The sequence below is a fragment of the Myotis yumanensis genome, unplaced genomic scaffold, assembly GCF_028538775.1.
Source record: "Myotis yumanensis isolate MYYU_CA2020_CCGP unplaced genomic scaffold, mMyoYum1.0.hap1 SCAF_5, whole genome shotgun sequence".
Taxonomy (NCBI): Eukaryota; Metazoa; Chordata; class Mammalia; order Chiroptera; family Vespertilionidae; genus Myotis; species Myotis yumanensis.
In genome coordinates this window covers 46619815-46637104 of record NW_027223756.1, presented here as the reverse complement: position 1 = coordinate 46637104, position 17290 = coordinate 46619815, and positions in this window count along the sequence as shown.

Sequence of the window (17290 nt, the reverse complement as noted above, 5' to 3'; positions counted from 1 at the left end):
AACTGTATTTAAAGGGCCTGAATTCTAGCTCCTTTAATCATTTAATTAAAGTCAAGTGATTGTAGGTGTGAGCCACTTCTACAAAATATCTTTACAACAACATCTAGATTAATGTGATACATAAAATTAACCATCACATCTGGTCATCTGGTTTTGTAATTTGCTTTCTTTCTTTCAAATTGTTAATGCTCACCTAAGGATATGTTTTTATTGATTTTAGAGAGAGAGAGAGAGAGAGACAGACAGACAGACAGACAGAGACATACATCAGTGTGACAGAGAAACATCATTGGTTGTCTCCTACATGCGTCCTGACTGGAAATCTAACCTGCAACCCTTTTGGTGAACTGGACTATGCTCCAACCAACCGAGCCTCCTGACTAGGGCTGTAGTTTGCTTTCTTTTAAAGTGATATATATATTTTAGATATATTAGCTATACTATATGCTTATATTTATTAATTAAACTTTTAATTAATATTGATACTCATTGATAGTAAAGTTAATAAATATCAGTTAGTACAAATAATGTACAAAATATTATATAATTATATATTTTATATTCATTTATTCAACTCTTTGTATTAAACATTTTCTGTGTACTAGGTATTGTGCTTTATTCTGAGACACATACAATAAATGTGATATTACTCTTATATACTTGAGAAGTTTAAATGTCAATGAGATGAAACTCTAAATCTTGACTTTGTAGACATATATACATCATGCCCAGTTTTTTTGGCTTAAAAAAGCTCTAAAGTATATTTCTTTCATTCACTATTACTAGTAATTATACGTGCAAGGCACTGTACTATATGCCCTTCATACTTTAAAGGGTAAAAAAAAGTGCCCTTCCCTCAAAGAGTTGATCTGCTGGGAATCCATTCAACTTTTAATTCTGTCACTATGTGATATGAGCAAATTACTATAATTTGAAGTTCAGTTTCCTTATCAGTGCAATGGCGATTACACTATGTATATTTCAGTAAGATTTCTTCATGGTCCTAAAATATTACCATCTTGAAGATTATTTGTATAAAATTATTCTCCAATGGGTAGGAATGTATATATTATTTATAATGATTTTATTTCAAGTAACCAATGGCTTGCATTCAAGTACTGAGCTTTAGATATATTTTCTTTTATTTATATTTACAGCTAAATTGCTTTCATAAAACAATTAAAGTTAACCTCAAAGACTGGTGGAGAAAATGACCGATAAGTAGGAAATGCAGTGGCCAATAGCAAAATATGAGCTTTAACATTTTGTAAACATTAAATGAACATTACTGTCTTGAGATAGTCAACTGGTTATGCACGATATATAGAAAAAGTGTTATGTGAGTTTTGAGGATTTGTTAACAATTATTATTTGTAAGTCATATTATGATTGGCCTGAAAATTAAGACTTATTTTCAAAATGTGGCCATTCAAGACTAAAGGAGGTAGTTGTTTTTTGTTGTTGTTTGTTTTTTTAATGCTTGTAAGAAGAAATTCACTCTAATTCATTTCCATAAAAAACAATAGCATGGGGCAATGATCTCATGATGTTATTGGTAGTATCCACATGTTTGATGTTGTATGAATTGGAAGCCAAAGATACACTGTTTTATATATTTTTTCTTCATGAGGAAAAAAAAAACCTAATCTGTAACTGAAGTGCCTGATATTCTCGGTGCACACCAAAGCTTCATTCTTCATATTTGCTTTCTATTTTCATAGCGATGGGAATGGAATGTGATCCTCAGCACTCAGCCATTATCCTGCTCTCTGTGGCCATAGCCTTTGACTCAGGTTCAAGTTCACCATAACTTATTTTTATAAAGACCCTGAGATGCAGCCAGCCCACTTAGTAATATTTTCACTCCTACTCAGCTCACTTCAAAATGGGGATCCTTTTCCCTTTTCAGAGCCTTTCTAGTTTCAACAGAAAAACTTTTAAAATGAAACTGCTGTTATGTAAATGACTGAAGGCAAAATGCATTTTTCCCAACTTCCTGATTCTTTCTTGACTATGAAGCTCCATAGAGTCCGTTACTCTGCAGTCTTATTCACGAGGATATTACCCAACTTGGCAGTATTTTCTCAAGGAATTTCTGGGTAGTACACACTTTTTGGGTGGTGGCCTATGGCTCACTGTTTTCATCAGCTCCATTGTGGAGTAAATCCCTGGCCTGCGTGACCCAATGCTTGCCTTGTTTGGCAGTAAATCGTGGGCATTGTGTGTGACTAACAGTGAGTCAAAGAGACCATTGCAAAGTTTGACATTGGTGTTCTTTCTGACTTTTCTGTTCTTTTGCGGTTTGTTTTGCTGTTTACCATATGAAGTTTGCACTTCAGCCCCACACCCCCACCCGACCTGCCTTCAGTGGGGTGTTATAATAGTGTGAGTGAATGTTTTTCAAATTTGTAAGCTATCGTTTTCTAGTTTTCTTCCAAGCACTGCTTTCACTGTCCTTTAATTAATTAACTAATATCCACATAATGAATTCCATGACCAGGAAAGTTATAAAAATAAATGGTAATTTAGAAACTTGAACTCATCTTGCTTGTAATTATAGTTTATAGCTTGTTTTATTTGAACAAAACAAGTAGTGGTGATGAAGTAGGAATTTTAGGAGTAAACTAGGGCAGTTTTGGAAATTTTAGAAATTAAGGGGGCCATGGAAGAAGCACAGGGCTGCAAAATAACAAGAAGGTATATTTCCATAGAATGAGGGAGCTGGAAGCAGCAGAAGGTCTACATTTACAAAATGAAGGAAAGGAAGCCCCTCATTCAGAGGAAGAAGAAGAAGGCCCAAAGGAGATAGGAAAACAATAAAGGAGGAGGGGACCTTTGAGCTCAGGAGTTACTATGGTAACCAGTCCAAGGGAATAGTGACCAATCAGAGGGAATATCAAGGCACAAAGATCTGCAGCCTTTATAAACCATAGAAAAAAGGGACTCAGTGGGATCCTTTTCCCCTCCCCACATGGGAGTCTGTGCTGTGAGATTCTTTCCCTTCTGCCACATGGGAGTCTGTACTTGTTCTTCCAATAAATCTCCACCTTTGCTATACAATCTTCCATCCATGGCTTCATTCTTCGACTCTGACGGACAAAGAATCTGGGCAACCATCCTGCCCAGGGGAACACCGCGTGTTCCAGTCCAAAAATCCCACTTCAGTGTAGGGGCAGAAATAGGATATTGGGGACCAGCTATAAATGTAAGAAATATTAGTCATGCTCTGTTAAGTGTGATTGCTTAATTCAAATGAAAGAAGACACATTCTAACCTGGCTGAGAGTTGCACTTGGAACCTGGAAGCTCACCTGGAAATGCAGCCCGTCCTCCCCACCCAGAGCTGCCTATTATCATGGAAAGATTAACAACCTTGTTGCAGAAACCAGAGCCTCCAGCCATTAGAAGACCCCCATTCCTTTGAAGATCCCCAGCCTTTGCATACCCACAGGCCTTTGCAAATGCCCAGCCTGCATTACCTGTAAACTGCCCATTTGGCATACCTTTTGCCTACTTCCCCAAGTAATCTTTGCCCTTCTTCCCAATATAAGCAGCTGGCGTATGGTGGGTGCAGAGCAGATTTTTGTGGATGACCTGCTGCTCTCCCGCACTGCTGGCAGTATTGGAATAAATGCTCATATAAGGTTCAACCCTGTCTGCTGAATTCGCTCAAGTAGTGACAGGCAGCACAGACCCATTGATTGTCCAGTTACAGTGGTTCTCAAACCTGAGTGGGCATTAGAATCACCAAAGGGCTGTGTAAAACCGACTAGACTTCTGAGCCCCAGACCTTCTGATCCTGTAGTTCTTGGGGTTGGGGCCTAAGAATTTGAGTTTCTAGGGAGATCTTTGTTGATGCTGTTGCTGCTGCTCAGGAGACCACACTTTGGAAATCACCTCTGTGGAACATAAGAGACTCTACTTGTTTTGTTCAAATAAAACCCAGGCTATTATTTGCGGAAGAAGGCACAATTGGCATAATTTTTAAGAAATAACTGTCCTTTTCTTAAAACAGTGCACTTGCCTTAAGTTTAATTCTTGTGTTCTGTGCCTGCAACTGGAACTGAAGAAATGGTCATATTTCTGACAAGTTGTGAGGCTTACCAAGGTCAATTTAGTTTGCTATATCACTTAAAATGCAATCCTACTTACAATTGCCTGCCACGGATGAGTGTATTTTTAAAAAATGTACATAATACTTTTTGACAGTGAGAAATAAGAAGCTATGAAAATAAGGTTGATAAAGGAAAGACGTCTTTCCTCAAATGGTCACAACCTGCCAAGAGCTGATAAGGAAAAAGGATCCTGTGGGGACAATGACAAGAAACTTACAGCCATCAAACCCATGTCAGCACAGGGCGAGAAAACAAATGGAATTCCAGACGATTCAGAACTAATACTGCAAATCAGAGACTCTCCCCGAAGCTCCTTTCAATCTCGTGCTTTTGAAAGACAACTGAGGAGCACAAAGGACTCTGGGCCGCTCCATGCTAAAAGTTACCTTGTGCCGTTTCCTTTGTCTTCTCTTGATTTCAAGTTAAATTTGTCTCCAGTAAAAATTTTTCTCTGTGATGCATATCATTTCATCTCAAACATAAAATGCTCAAGAAGAGGCTGAGGCAGAGCAAGTGTAAGTTAATTATTGAAATTATGTGTTAATTTGTTAATTATGATGCATTATTTTAGGAAAATGAAGTGGGATTTAGCAGATTTTTGTTGTGTCTTTATATTATCTGACCCAAAGAGCTTTGAAGCTATAAAATAATATTGGAAAAGGATATTGTCAGATGATGTTAAAATAAGTAACCTTAGGTTCATAGACCCACAGACATTACAATATGGTTAATTATTCTTTCTATGACATCAAAATATTTTTGACAAAGTATTGCATAAAAAGTGTCTCAGAGTTCTAACTTTAAAAATTTTTTATATTAAAATGGGTTACATGGCCAATTTTGATGCTACTTCTGACACATAGTGGTTAAAATGAATGGCAGTAGATACTAGATTAATTGGATGTTGTGAAATAATGGGACACTATAGTTTAAAATATATTAAAAGTAGTTGTACAGCATAACTTGATGAAGAATGAAAGCTAAGAACACAAATATCCCTTAATCATTGGGAGAGTGCTGTGTCCAAGACATTCTTCTCAATACCTTATATAGTATGAAATTTAACCTTTTTCTTCTCTGCAAAAAGGCACAACAACTAGTCTGTTGTTGGGGACCAGAGGTTCCCAAAGGTGTGGACAGAGTCAGCGAAGAAGGAATGACATGGAGACAGCGTTCAGTTGATCAGCATAGCCAGGTTCTCTCTTTTTCTCTCCTTTATTGTCCTGTTACAACTGTATTTATAAGCATGACATAATGGTATGTTTTGGGTCCTCCCTTGGCCTTCTACAGTTCCCAGTTTCATGTTCATAGTTTCTTATCTGACCTTTGCCAAAAATCCTGTCTCTATCTAGTTCTGTTGATTTTAATCTTATCTAGGTTAATCTCTGTGTTCCATTATGAGGGTTATTCCAAGGTCACTGCTCTACTGATAGGCTACAAGGAAGCAACTGAAGGAGATTATCCTACCCAGTAAATGTTATGTCCTCCCAGCCTCGCTGCTTGCCTTCCCTGGGACTGCCCTGTGTCGGTGGGTCTCCAGGGGTATAGGCGTTGGTGCTTTCCCTGGTGGGCAGACCCCTGGGGATGTGGGCCCAACAAGTCTCAAATGTATTGCCAACAGTCTTAGTCCAAGTTCTTCATAAGTAGTACATGGTATTTCTGTAACACTAGGGGGTTTTACTGATTCATTCCCCTCCCCAGTCCCGTCAATCCCCAACATCCCCACCTGGGGAAACAACCTTTCTCAGGGAGGTGGCCCTGGTTAAAACACATAGCGCTAAGAGGGAGAGCAAACATATTAAGAACAGTATGCCATATACGCCAGGTCCCTGGAAACATACGCTGTGCAGATGTTTGTTCCCTGCAGCGACTGTGTCAAGCAGCAAGGGTGGACTGGCTTCCGGCAGTCTGTGTTACCATTTACACTCCACATACAAAATATAATTTTGGGGAGTTGTCATACATTACTCCCTATGCTGTGAACTTTAAAACAGATGGAATCCTATGAAGTTTGTGGAATCTTAGGTTTGTGGAAGTCAGATAGTTTGGCAAAACTCATGCAAGTGCTAAATACTGATGCTAGAATTTGAAACCATGCTTATTCTTTTACTTTACATTAATGTAAGCTTATATTAATGCTTTCAAGACCATTTATGTATAAAGAAACTCCTATTGTTGACAACAATAGTTGGAGTGAATCTGCCAAAAAGGAAATGCTGTTGAAACCCGTGGGCTGTGAGGTAGGCATAGCTCTTTACAGTACAGGTATCTATAATAATAAAAGCGTAATATGCTAATTAGACCAGACAGCCGAATGACCTTCCGGACATCCTTCTGGATGACCTCCCAACGAAGCCGGGGCTGCGAAGGCGAAGGGCAGCTGCTGCAGCTGTGAGGGCCAAGCCCCTTGCACACTTGCATGAATTCTGTGCATCGGGCCTCTAGTATTTGTATACTATAGAAGTATCCTGCTTAATGCGCATGCAAAATGATCAAGAAAAAAATGCAGCTATTTGTGGAGTTATAGGTAGGAGATCCAGGGTATTTTTTCCTGAATATCCATGAAATTAGAGGAAATAGAGATGTCCTAAAATAGAAAAAGAAACATTGGTCTTTAATATGCCTTTCTTTTTATCATTTATTTCCTCTTCTTGTGCCAAATTGTGAAATGATGTTTGTCTTTATATTCTTCTAAATGATTGTCATTCTGAATTACTACTTAACTTGTCAATAGTAAAAGGAGTTCCTAAGAGGAATCTGTCAAGACAGTTAATGGTATGAGAATCAGCCAGTTTCCTGGAAAGAAAAATCAGAGTGATGCTTCCTGAGGGGCAGCACCTCCTCAGTGTTGCTTATGCCTGGGCTCAGCTTTACTCACTGTTTTGCAGAAGCTCTGAACCAACTGGCAGCCCCCAGATACCCTCCAGCCAGGACAGGTTGAATAAGGTAAAGGAGAACATTTAAAAGCACATCTGTTTTTCCTTTGAATAATGTCAGTGCCTCAGGAAAAGAGGAAAAGGGTAAGAGGCATGCAGGTACAAATCTTTTATTCAGAGAAGTAGTTGAGAAAATAGAATGACTGGAAAGCCAGGATATTTGAATCTGCTCAGGAAACAGCATAATGCTCGTGGATGGGGGAGACTGAATAAAATGACTGAATGATGCTAATATAATAAAAAATATACTGTGATCCAATAATAACTAAGTGGAAAATAATTTAAAATAAGTTATTGATAAAGGTGAACTTTTCAATAAAATATAGTAGGACAAAATAAGTTGATATTAATTTTAAAATGATGGGAAAAGATAGGTAGACTGCAGCCATAGCTTCACTATCTCATCACATGGTATTCATCATAACTTGGGGAAAAATCTTCCAAGTTATGACATTATATAAGATCTTTGAAATATATAATTGTATGGGAATTAAGAAAGGTCTCATTATAATTTTAAAATGGAGATCATTTTAAAGATAGTAAACATAATCATTGCATACTTTAAAAAATACATCTTTATATAACCAAATGAAAACATGCAGGGACAAATGGCTTTCTTTAAACAAACACTACCATCACTCCCTGCTTAATTTAATGTCAAGAACTGATTGCAGCATTTTTTCTTCTCTCACTATAAATACAGTAACATTAATTTTCCTTTGAAAAAGTGATGTCAGAGTAAAAATGGGGATTGGTTTAAAGGGAGCTTTTATACAGCTGAGAAGTAATTGTCAGAAGCAATTAGGCTGCCTCTCAGTTAGGTTCACTGACAGAAGGAAGGAAGAATGAACAGACTATTTTGTAATACAAAACTTACCTAGTGTATATATGAATCATTGAACAAATATGTATATAGTGTCTTACCATTAAGTAAGAAATGCAGGAATTACAGTTTTCTGATGTAATGAATAAAAATAAAGGTGCCAAATGTGTAACTAAAATATAAATTTTCATTCACTGATTCATTCAGTCTATTTATTTATGGAATGGTTAATATGGCCTTTTTCTCATGGAATTTACATTAATTGACTTTTCTTGAAGAGAGTGCTTAAAGGTTGAGGTTGTTTGCTCTGGAGAATGAGAAAGGCAGTTGATTGAAGACATAGAAAGGAATAACAGAGCACAGTTGAGATGGGAGAAGATGTAATTGGCACACGTCAAAATGAAGTTATTTAATCTGGAGGCATTCAGCAGCCCGTTGGTTGCAGTGGAGATTGTATGTAATTTATTGCTTTAGTTTGAGGTTTAGCAGAGCAGTAGGTGCTTCTAAGTTTTGTGTGAGTTTAAATTGCACAAAGGATAGAAAATAAGGGGTCTGTTAATTCATAATGTGAAATTTCCACACCAAAAAGATAAATAGAAAAATTAGAACCAGCAAACTATACTAAGAAATAAAAAATAAAGGTTGGAGGAGAATAATATGAGGACATTTAAAAAACCCTCAAAATTACAAGAGAGATTCAAGAGGAGGACTGTCATCTCTATTTTCAATATTGCAGAAAGCTTAAGGTAAAATACCCATTATATTTGTCAAACAGTGGAAAACTGTTCCTGGAATTGTACACGTGAAAACCAGATTGTAGAGGGTTAAAAACTAAGCAGGAGATAAACTGGTAGAAAGAGCAAGCATGAGGTAGGTAATCTCTTCCACCTCAACAGGTTACACATATCCATGGCAAACTGGGTACAAAGATGAGGGGATGTGGGACAAAATCTCTCAGGTGTTACATTTCCATGTTTGAACTTCAGCCAGGCTAAACATGGAGTCAGGATTGAACTCAATGCATAAGCAGAAATTACTTGTTTCTATTCTATCAACATTGATGGTGAGAAAAGTTCCACTTTCTTTTTTTATTGTGGTAAAATTCACACAACATAAATGAACTATTTTGAAAGTGTACAATTCAGTGGCATTTAGTATATTTGCATTATTGTGCAACAAAAGCCTCACTTTCAATAAGCATAGGGTGTTTTGAAACATAAAACCAAATAGCTTGAGGAGATCAGATAGGAAAGTATTTGACTCTAGAGAGTATACAAGCAAAAGGAAAACAAAAATGAAAATCTGAAATAGATATTGGAATGATTCCACTTTTTGTTGGTTAATGGCTTTATATGAGTTGAGTGCTTTTATAAATAACAAAGTGCTTCTCCAGTTAATGAAGGGTTGTGGCAAAGCCATGGTTTTCATAATAGTTTTATGTTTCCATATGGTTGTATGTGCATGATTTTCAAGCAAGCTCTGTTTTATCTTAGAATTATAAATCTTTCAGTATATGTTAGTTTTGTTGCAGTTTTTGTTTTTATGTTCTCTGACAGAACAATGATCTCTTCTAGAGTAGGCTATTGAAAATCAACACTTAAAAATAAGTTTAAAAAATAATTTTAGCTATAAATTGATTTCCCTAAACCTACAATTAGAAAAATTATTTTGAGGAATTATTTCTGACTAAATTTAAGCTCAGGAAAGAATTTTGGTGCTTGGAGAAAATTGAGTGAAATGGAAGAAAAGCTACATATGAATAATGAGATTAGGCTTCTTTAGTTGTTTGGGGAGAGAAAATAGAGACCAGCAAACAAATGTGTACCAGGGAAGAGGAGCTATGAGGCTTTGAGGATGAGGGAGTCATGATAAAGGAGACACAGCTGTGGGGGTCCAGGTGTTTATTTTCTTTGATAGGATACCTTAATTAAGTATTTGCACTGCTTTCTTTTATTAAAGCACAATGACCTGGACTGACTCAGAAAATTTCCCTTCTGTGACAAACATGGGATCATAGATAAAATAAAAGCCAAAAAATAACATATAATCAAATGAAAAGAAATATTCAAGGAGCACAAAGAATAATCAAAATCAATATGGTGTGTGCTGTTGGCCCGATAGTCCATAGTGATTTCAATTCCATATTTAAGCTTTATTGGCTGAACTTTAGCCTTCTAATCCACACAGAACAAGAGAGATGGCCTCTGGCTGCTGCTGAAGATGGTTACACACTTTCTAAGCCTGCATTCAGTGCTTCCTAAAAATCCTTTCATAGAGGTTCATCATCCATTAAAAGTGAACTTAAAAACTCCTACACACCTCACTAACAGAGATGTGTCCATAAAAGTTTTGTTCTCTCTAGAATCTTAAGTATAAAATAAAATAAAAATTAAACAAAAGGAAGATGGAAAAAGTCAAAGCCTTGTGGCCACACACCTCTACACCTAGATTTCATACTTACAATTTGTACCTATGATTTTTCCAGGAGCACTGAAACCTTTACAACATTGTCAGAAATAAGGACACTGAAAGAGTGAAATCAGAGGTGGAAACAAAGTTTGATCAAATGAGCTCATAAAACTCAACTACTAAACATGAGAAGTGAACCTCCATGGGATAGTCAGTAATTGCAAGAAACAGAAATTGACATTAAAAATAATAGAATAAGAAAGAGAGTACTAAATATACATGTTTAAAATTATGGAAGAATCGCCGAAACCGGTTTGGCTCAGTGGATAGAGCGTCGGCCTGCAGACTGAAAGGTCCCAGGTTCGATTCCGGTCAAGGGCATGTACCTGGGTTGCAGGCACATCTCCAATGGGAGATGTGCAGGAGGCAGCTGGTTGATGTTTCTCTCTCATCGATGTTTCTAACTCTCTATCTCTCTCCCTTCCTCTCTGTAAAAAATCAATAAAATATATTTTAAAATTATGGAAGAATTAACAAAGCAAAGAACAAATTTGAAAAAAAAATAGAACTTTAAGTGGCACATCTACACTAATAAATAACAATGATGCTAATTGACCATACCTTTGCTATGCCCTAAGCCACGCCCACCAACCAATCAGAGAGTCTATATGCAAATTAACCCAACCAAGATGGCGGCTGGAAGCCATTGAGCTGGAGCAAGCAGGAGGCTTGGTTGCCCCGGCCATGGAGGAAGCCAAGCTTCCCACCAGCCCTGAGCTGGCTGTGGCCTCCGCTCATGGCAACAAAGTTTCAATTATAGAAGACAAATAAATCCCAGATACCTGCTTCCAGCCAGCCTCCACTGGGAGCTTGGGTGGCTGGGGGTTGTGGCCAGCCTGCAAACAGCCATCAGCCCCTCACCCAGGCTGGCCAGGCACCCCAGTGGGACCCCCACCCGTGCACCAGGCCTCTATCCTATATAATGAAAAGGGAATATGCAAACTGACCCTAACAGCAGAACTACCGGGAATGAGTGGTCACTATGACACACACTGACCACCAGAGGGCTGACACTCAATGCAGAAGCTGCCCCCTGGTGGTCAGTGCGCTCCCATAGGAGGAGTTCTGCTGAGCCACAAGCCAGCCTGGCGGCTGCCAGTACAACTATGGTGGTGGGAGCCTCTCTCGCCTCCTCAGCAGTGCTAAGGATGTCCGGCTGCAGCTTAGGCCCGATCCCCCAGGGAGTGAGCCTAAGCCAGCAGGTGGTCATCCCCCAAGGGGTCCCAGACTGCGAGAGGGCACAGGCCGGGCTGAGGGACCCCCCGAGTGCACAAATTTTTGTGCACCGGGCCTCTAGTATATAATAATTGAAATGAAAACTCAACAGAAAGACTAAAGATATTAGACAGGACTAACTAGAGTATTAGTGAACCGAGAGATCTAAGGCAGTCAGCTAACATGGCACACAAAAGAAGCTGGTGATAGTGACGGGTAGGGAGCTACAGAGATGTTCTAGGATGTTTGTGATCTTTTACTTCTTACTATGGGCATGCTGACTTTGTGAAAATTCATAGAGTTGTACAGATAAGAGTGACCTACATCTATAATAATGTTACATAAAAGTATGCAAAATATAGATTATATAACATCTGAAATTTGTAAAGGAGAAAAGATTAAAATAGTTCTAGTAATTATAGAGAAGTCAAAAATAGAGTAAAAATAAGAAAAGCAAACACAATGAGTAGATAAATATGTAAAACACAAAATAATTAGAATAATTTCAAATATAAATTTACCTCTTTAAAAGATACAGAGAATGTTAGATTTGATAAAATAACATAACACATTTTATTTAAAAGAGTCATACCTAAAACATTATAAGAAAGTTTAAAATTTAAGAAATGGGAAAAGATCTACCAGGTATTACACATATAGCAATATTACTGTATAATCAAGTAGACTTTAATAAAAATACTTTTATACAGATCAAGGGAGTCATTAACAATGATTTTTAAAAAGGATAATTCATTTTGCAGATATTCAGGTTTACCTGAATTATTTGGTTGTTTTTCATTGTTCTGATTTTAAAAGAAAAACAATTTATATTGCTTTCTTTCACTCCTCTAGCTTCCTGTTTTTATTTTGGTTGGTAGTGTGGATGGAATCTATGATTAGAATTTATGAGGAGAAAGCAGCTGTTAGAGTCCATTAACTGTCCTTACAATATGCATTGTGCATAATTGCATGGTTCAAGCTTTAATTTAGATTTAAAGTCTCTTAAAAAGTATAGCAGTAAATACTAGGCCACTGAGCACTAAAATCCATGATGAATAACCAGTTGTGCATTGCACTTTAAATACTGCACAGCTATTTATTCTTTAAAAGGAGGCAAAAAATAAAATATTGGCTAATCACACTAGCTAAACATTATTTATACCGAGAAAAACTGCTTATTAGGGATTTCTCTAGCCATTTTTAAGATTTGAGTTTGAGGTAGAGTAATGACAACCCAGATAGTGTGGTGGGCAAGGGATGTCTGTTACTCAATTGGAATAACTGTAAAGGTGATCACTGAATTGGAGCTTAATTATTTACTTACTGGTGGATAAAACAGATCTTCCTGAGTAGTGGGTGAGTGTTGTCTGATACCAATAGGATTTAATAAATTGGAGTGCTAGGAATCTTGTTATTTTATTCATTATCTTTAAATTATCTGATATGTGTTTGAAACTGACATACTACAAATAAATGATACTTGATCCAATTTCTCTGATATAGTATGTTAGGAATATCATGGAGACAAAAATGAAAAAAACACATTAAGCGCTTTTAGTGACTTCCAAAATGTATTGGTCACACCATTGTAGAACTCCACACGGCATGTTGGCAAACTGGCACGTATCAATACAGGTCATGCAGGCACAGATCTGAACAACAGCGGAACTGATTGAATAGCAGAGGTCCTGGCAGAATGCCCTGTGATACTCCCAGAACACAGGAGGGTAGATGGCTTATAAAGAGCTTCTACAAGGCCATCTCACACTCCATCTCCCCTGTGAGGTTTCCAGGAGACAGTTTCTCATCACCTTCTGGTATCTGATGAGATTGGAGGCTCTGGACCTCCACACTCTGAATAAACCTTCACAACATAAAACCACTCAGCGGCAGCCTAGCCTTAGCTCTTCAGCAACAGGGTTTCTCACTACTCAGGTTGTAGCCATTTGGTCTTTTGTTACACTGTCATCCTTGTTGGTGTTAGGACAAAGCCCCTGGGAAGGAAGCTGGCACTTTGTGCTAATATTTTTCTCTCTATTGTAACTAATAAGGTCTCTGAATCTAAAAGTGACTCATATCTTTACTGGTAAAATAAGTGGGGCCTTGGCCTGGCCTTATCTTGTATGTGCTTGACAGACCAGATTAACAAATTCATTTTGCATCATTGAAATAGGACAATAGGTCATTTTCCAAGCATTGAATCAATAGTTTTTAGCCCTGTTTCATGGGTCCTTGTATTTCAGCCGTCCTTGGAACCAATCCCCTGCCTAATAAACACATGCGCGCGCGCGCGCACACACACACACACACACACGCACACACACATGCACACACACACAATATCCATAACACAGCTCCTGAATGTTTCCTGACACTTGAGTTCTTAACCTCCCATTTAATTGCGTTATTTATTCAGAAAATATGATTCTGTCAAGTGTCATTTGTCCTGGAAAATGAAACAGTGCCCTTGAAATACAATTCTTACGCCTAAGTCACAATATTAATGTCAAATATCTCTGGATCTGACTACCCAACTGGATAGATCACCTCAAATCATCTGTTAGACTGTATAATTTAAAGTTTTAATTAATTAGTTTCTGTTATTTATACTGCCATATTTTCATACATAGAATAGTATTCTATAGTGGTTGATGCTCCATTATAATTTTTGATTGAATAAAATAAACATTAAAATAGCATGGCATAGAATAGAATAGAATAATTTATCACAGGGCATGATGAAACACTTTCCACTATTTTAGAAAGGAGCTATCCTAATGTCAATCTTATAAATTAAAGTGAAAAAGAAGGACACTATTAAAAGTGCCGTGGTGTGCTGCTCAGTGTAAGGAGTAGAAGGTGCCGGGATCATGTTGTCCTCTCTTCTTTCAGTTGAAGTTTTGAGAAGAAGAAAAGTAATGAAAGAAAAAAATTAAAAAATCTATCTAAAGTTTTTTAATAACAAGATTTACTATTATAAACTACTTTATGTTATTAAGATAGTAAACTTAGGGTAGGGATAAAGACAGTTTTATTAACCACTTTATATATATATATATATATATATATATATATATATATATATATATTGATTTCAGAGAGGAAGGGAGAGGGAAAGAGAGATAGAAAAATCAATGATGAGCAAAAATCATTAATAGGCTGCCTCCTGCATGCCCCACACTGGAGATCAAGCCCACAACCCAGTATGTGCCCTTACCAGGAATCAAACTGTGACCTCCTGGCACATGGGTCAACACTCAACCACTGAATCATGCCGGCTAGGCTAAACCACTTCTAAATAACATATAGATTGGCAAGAAAAATGCTGACCCAAGCTAACAATATTTATTTCTATCTTATTGGGGAATTTTAAAGTGCAGTCAAGAACAAAAACTAAATTACAAACATGTAAATGTCAAATTCATAGCTGTAAACATTTTTATCACATTTAATTTCTGTTTTCACTAAATAATTAGATATTACATACATAGAAAAATATATATTTTATTACTTTTCTACCCATTACTATGCCCACAATTACTGACTGCTACCACAATAATTGGAAAGGTTGGAGACATAGATGGGAAAGGATTTACTTCATGAGAAGAATGGCTTTGGGTTTTTTGTTTGTTTGTTTGGTGTTTTGTGTTTTTTTTGTGTGTGTTTGTTTGTTTGGTGGGTTTTTTTTTTGAGAGATATGTTGCTATTCTGTAATTTCCAGCCCACTTCCCAGGCTACCTCTAACCTTAATTCAAGAGGTCAGAGCTTCCTCAAGATTATTTGGAAGTGATAGTTTGATTGCTGTTTTCTGCCCTTTGGAAAATTCAGAGCAAAAGATGACATGCTGGCCAGGTACTTGGGTAATGAGTACCTGGGGACGGAGAAAGTGAGTAGACTAAGAAAAATTTCATGTTTGCCAAGAACAATTAAGGGCGCAGGTGTGTTTGGTAGTGAGGCCAGTGAGTATGATGTGTGTTCCTCCCCAGCCATGTCCAGGTGCTCAGTTGTATGCACAGAGTAGGTGGAGATGGGATTTAACCACGTTTGTGTGATTGTTAGTTTTTGTTTTCCCACAATGTGTTATTCTATCATTTGTATCTGGAAAGAGGTTAAAGGTGCTCAGAATGCACCCAATACCTTTATAAAGTGAAAAAGTTAGTATCAAACCTGTTTATGGATAAACAGGGGAAATGGCAGGTAGCAATGGGAGGAAAGCCAACCTGTATGTTATTTAACGTTTTCCATAAGTATGCATGTATTACCTATTCCATTTATAAAGTGTCATATGTACAACTATGTATATAAATATTTTGGTTCTAAGATGACAGGGCTGGATGAAATAAATTTTAGCTGTAAAAGAAGCATGAGTTTTAATGAAAAACAGAGCAGTTACAAGAGACAATAAATTTTGTTTGTGAAAATGATGAAAAATTACTACCAAACCCAAGAAAGAGAATAATCCAACTCAGATCTAAAGATCAGTTCCAATTTTAACATAACTGTAGTATTTGTACCAAGAAATTGCTATTCTCCACTTCGGGAAATGTGCATGCATATCTAGGTGTCAGGTTTTAAAGCTAATTGGAGGGATGTGTAACCAGTAATAAAACAAAACAAAAAAAGGTTGATAAATCTGAATGAAACATGAAATATAGAAAGGTTATGAAACTTTTAAAACTGACTCTTGTAGTTTCAATAATTTTATACACATGAACCCTCATTTATTTTATTACAATTTATGAGATAAGGGACAGATGGAAGGGTGGAACATCTTTAAAGGGAAGAAATTAAACATCAAGAATTGAACATGCCTTTAGATTGTAAACTATTTCTCTTGTGCATACACACAACTGATTATGCATATAATTTTAATCCTTGGAGTTTTGCATTACTTGAAAATGAGAATTTAGTAAATTAAGAGCATACTAAATTTGCATATACACAAATGTACAATGCTATACATATTTTTTAAATATATTTTATTGATTTTTTTACAGAGAGGAAGGGAGAGGGATAGAGAGTTAGAAACATCGATGAGAGAGAAACATCGATGAGCTGCCTCCTGCACACTCCCTACTGGGGATGTGCCCGCAACCAAGGTACATGCCCTTGTCCGGAATCGAACCTGGGACCCTTGAGTCCGCAGGCTAACGCTCTATCCACTGAGCCAAACCGGTTAGGGCTATGTTATAATGATGGCATTTGTATATTTCCTTGACAGACCTATTGTTTATTTCTTCATTCATACGAATTCTAGCCTTTTTTTTTTTTTTTTTTTTTTGCTTTAGTTGCCATTGCTTTTAACCATTCAGCCTCACTATGTCTCATAGTTTTCTTCTTGAACCAGGTGAAATTATATCTCAAAAAAAAGAGAACTATATTTTAATCTTTTGCCTTGCTTTGGAAGTTAGGTCATCTTGACATTTAGCAGTCTGCTTAAATTATACTGATAATACCGCAAGGAACAAGAACCTGAATAGTAACATTATAACTGAATGTTTCCAGCAAAGTTGCCCTGCATGGTAAATTCCAACTCAAGGAGGTGAAAGCAATACAGTGTATTGATTGGATGAATCTAAGAGAGACATCTGCTGGCTACATTTGAATAGCTACTCTGGGAAATTTTTATCAGAATTGGTAGTTTTACCTTAAAATGTACAATCAGGAGAAAGAAAGAAAAAAATATATAGTAAGAATATCTGACAACATTTTCAGAATTTAGCTCATTCAAAT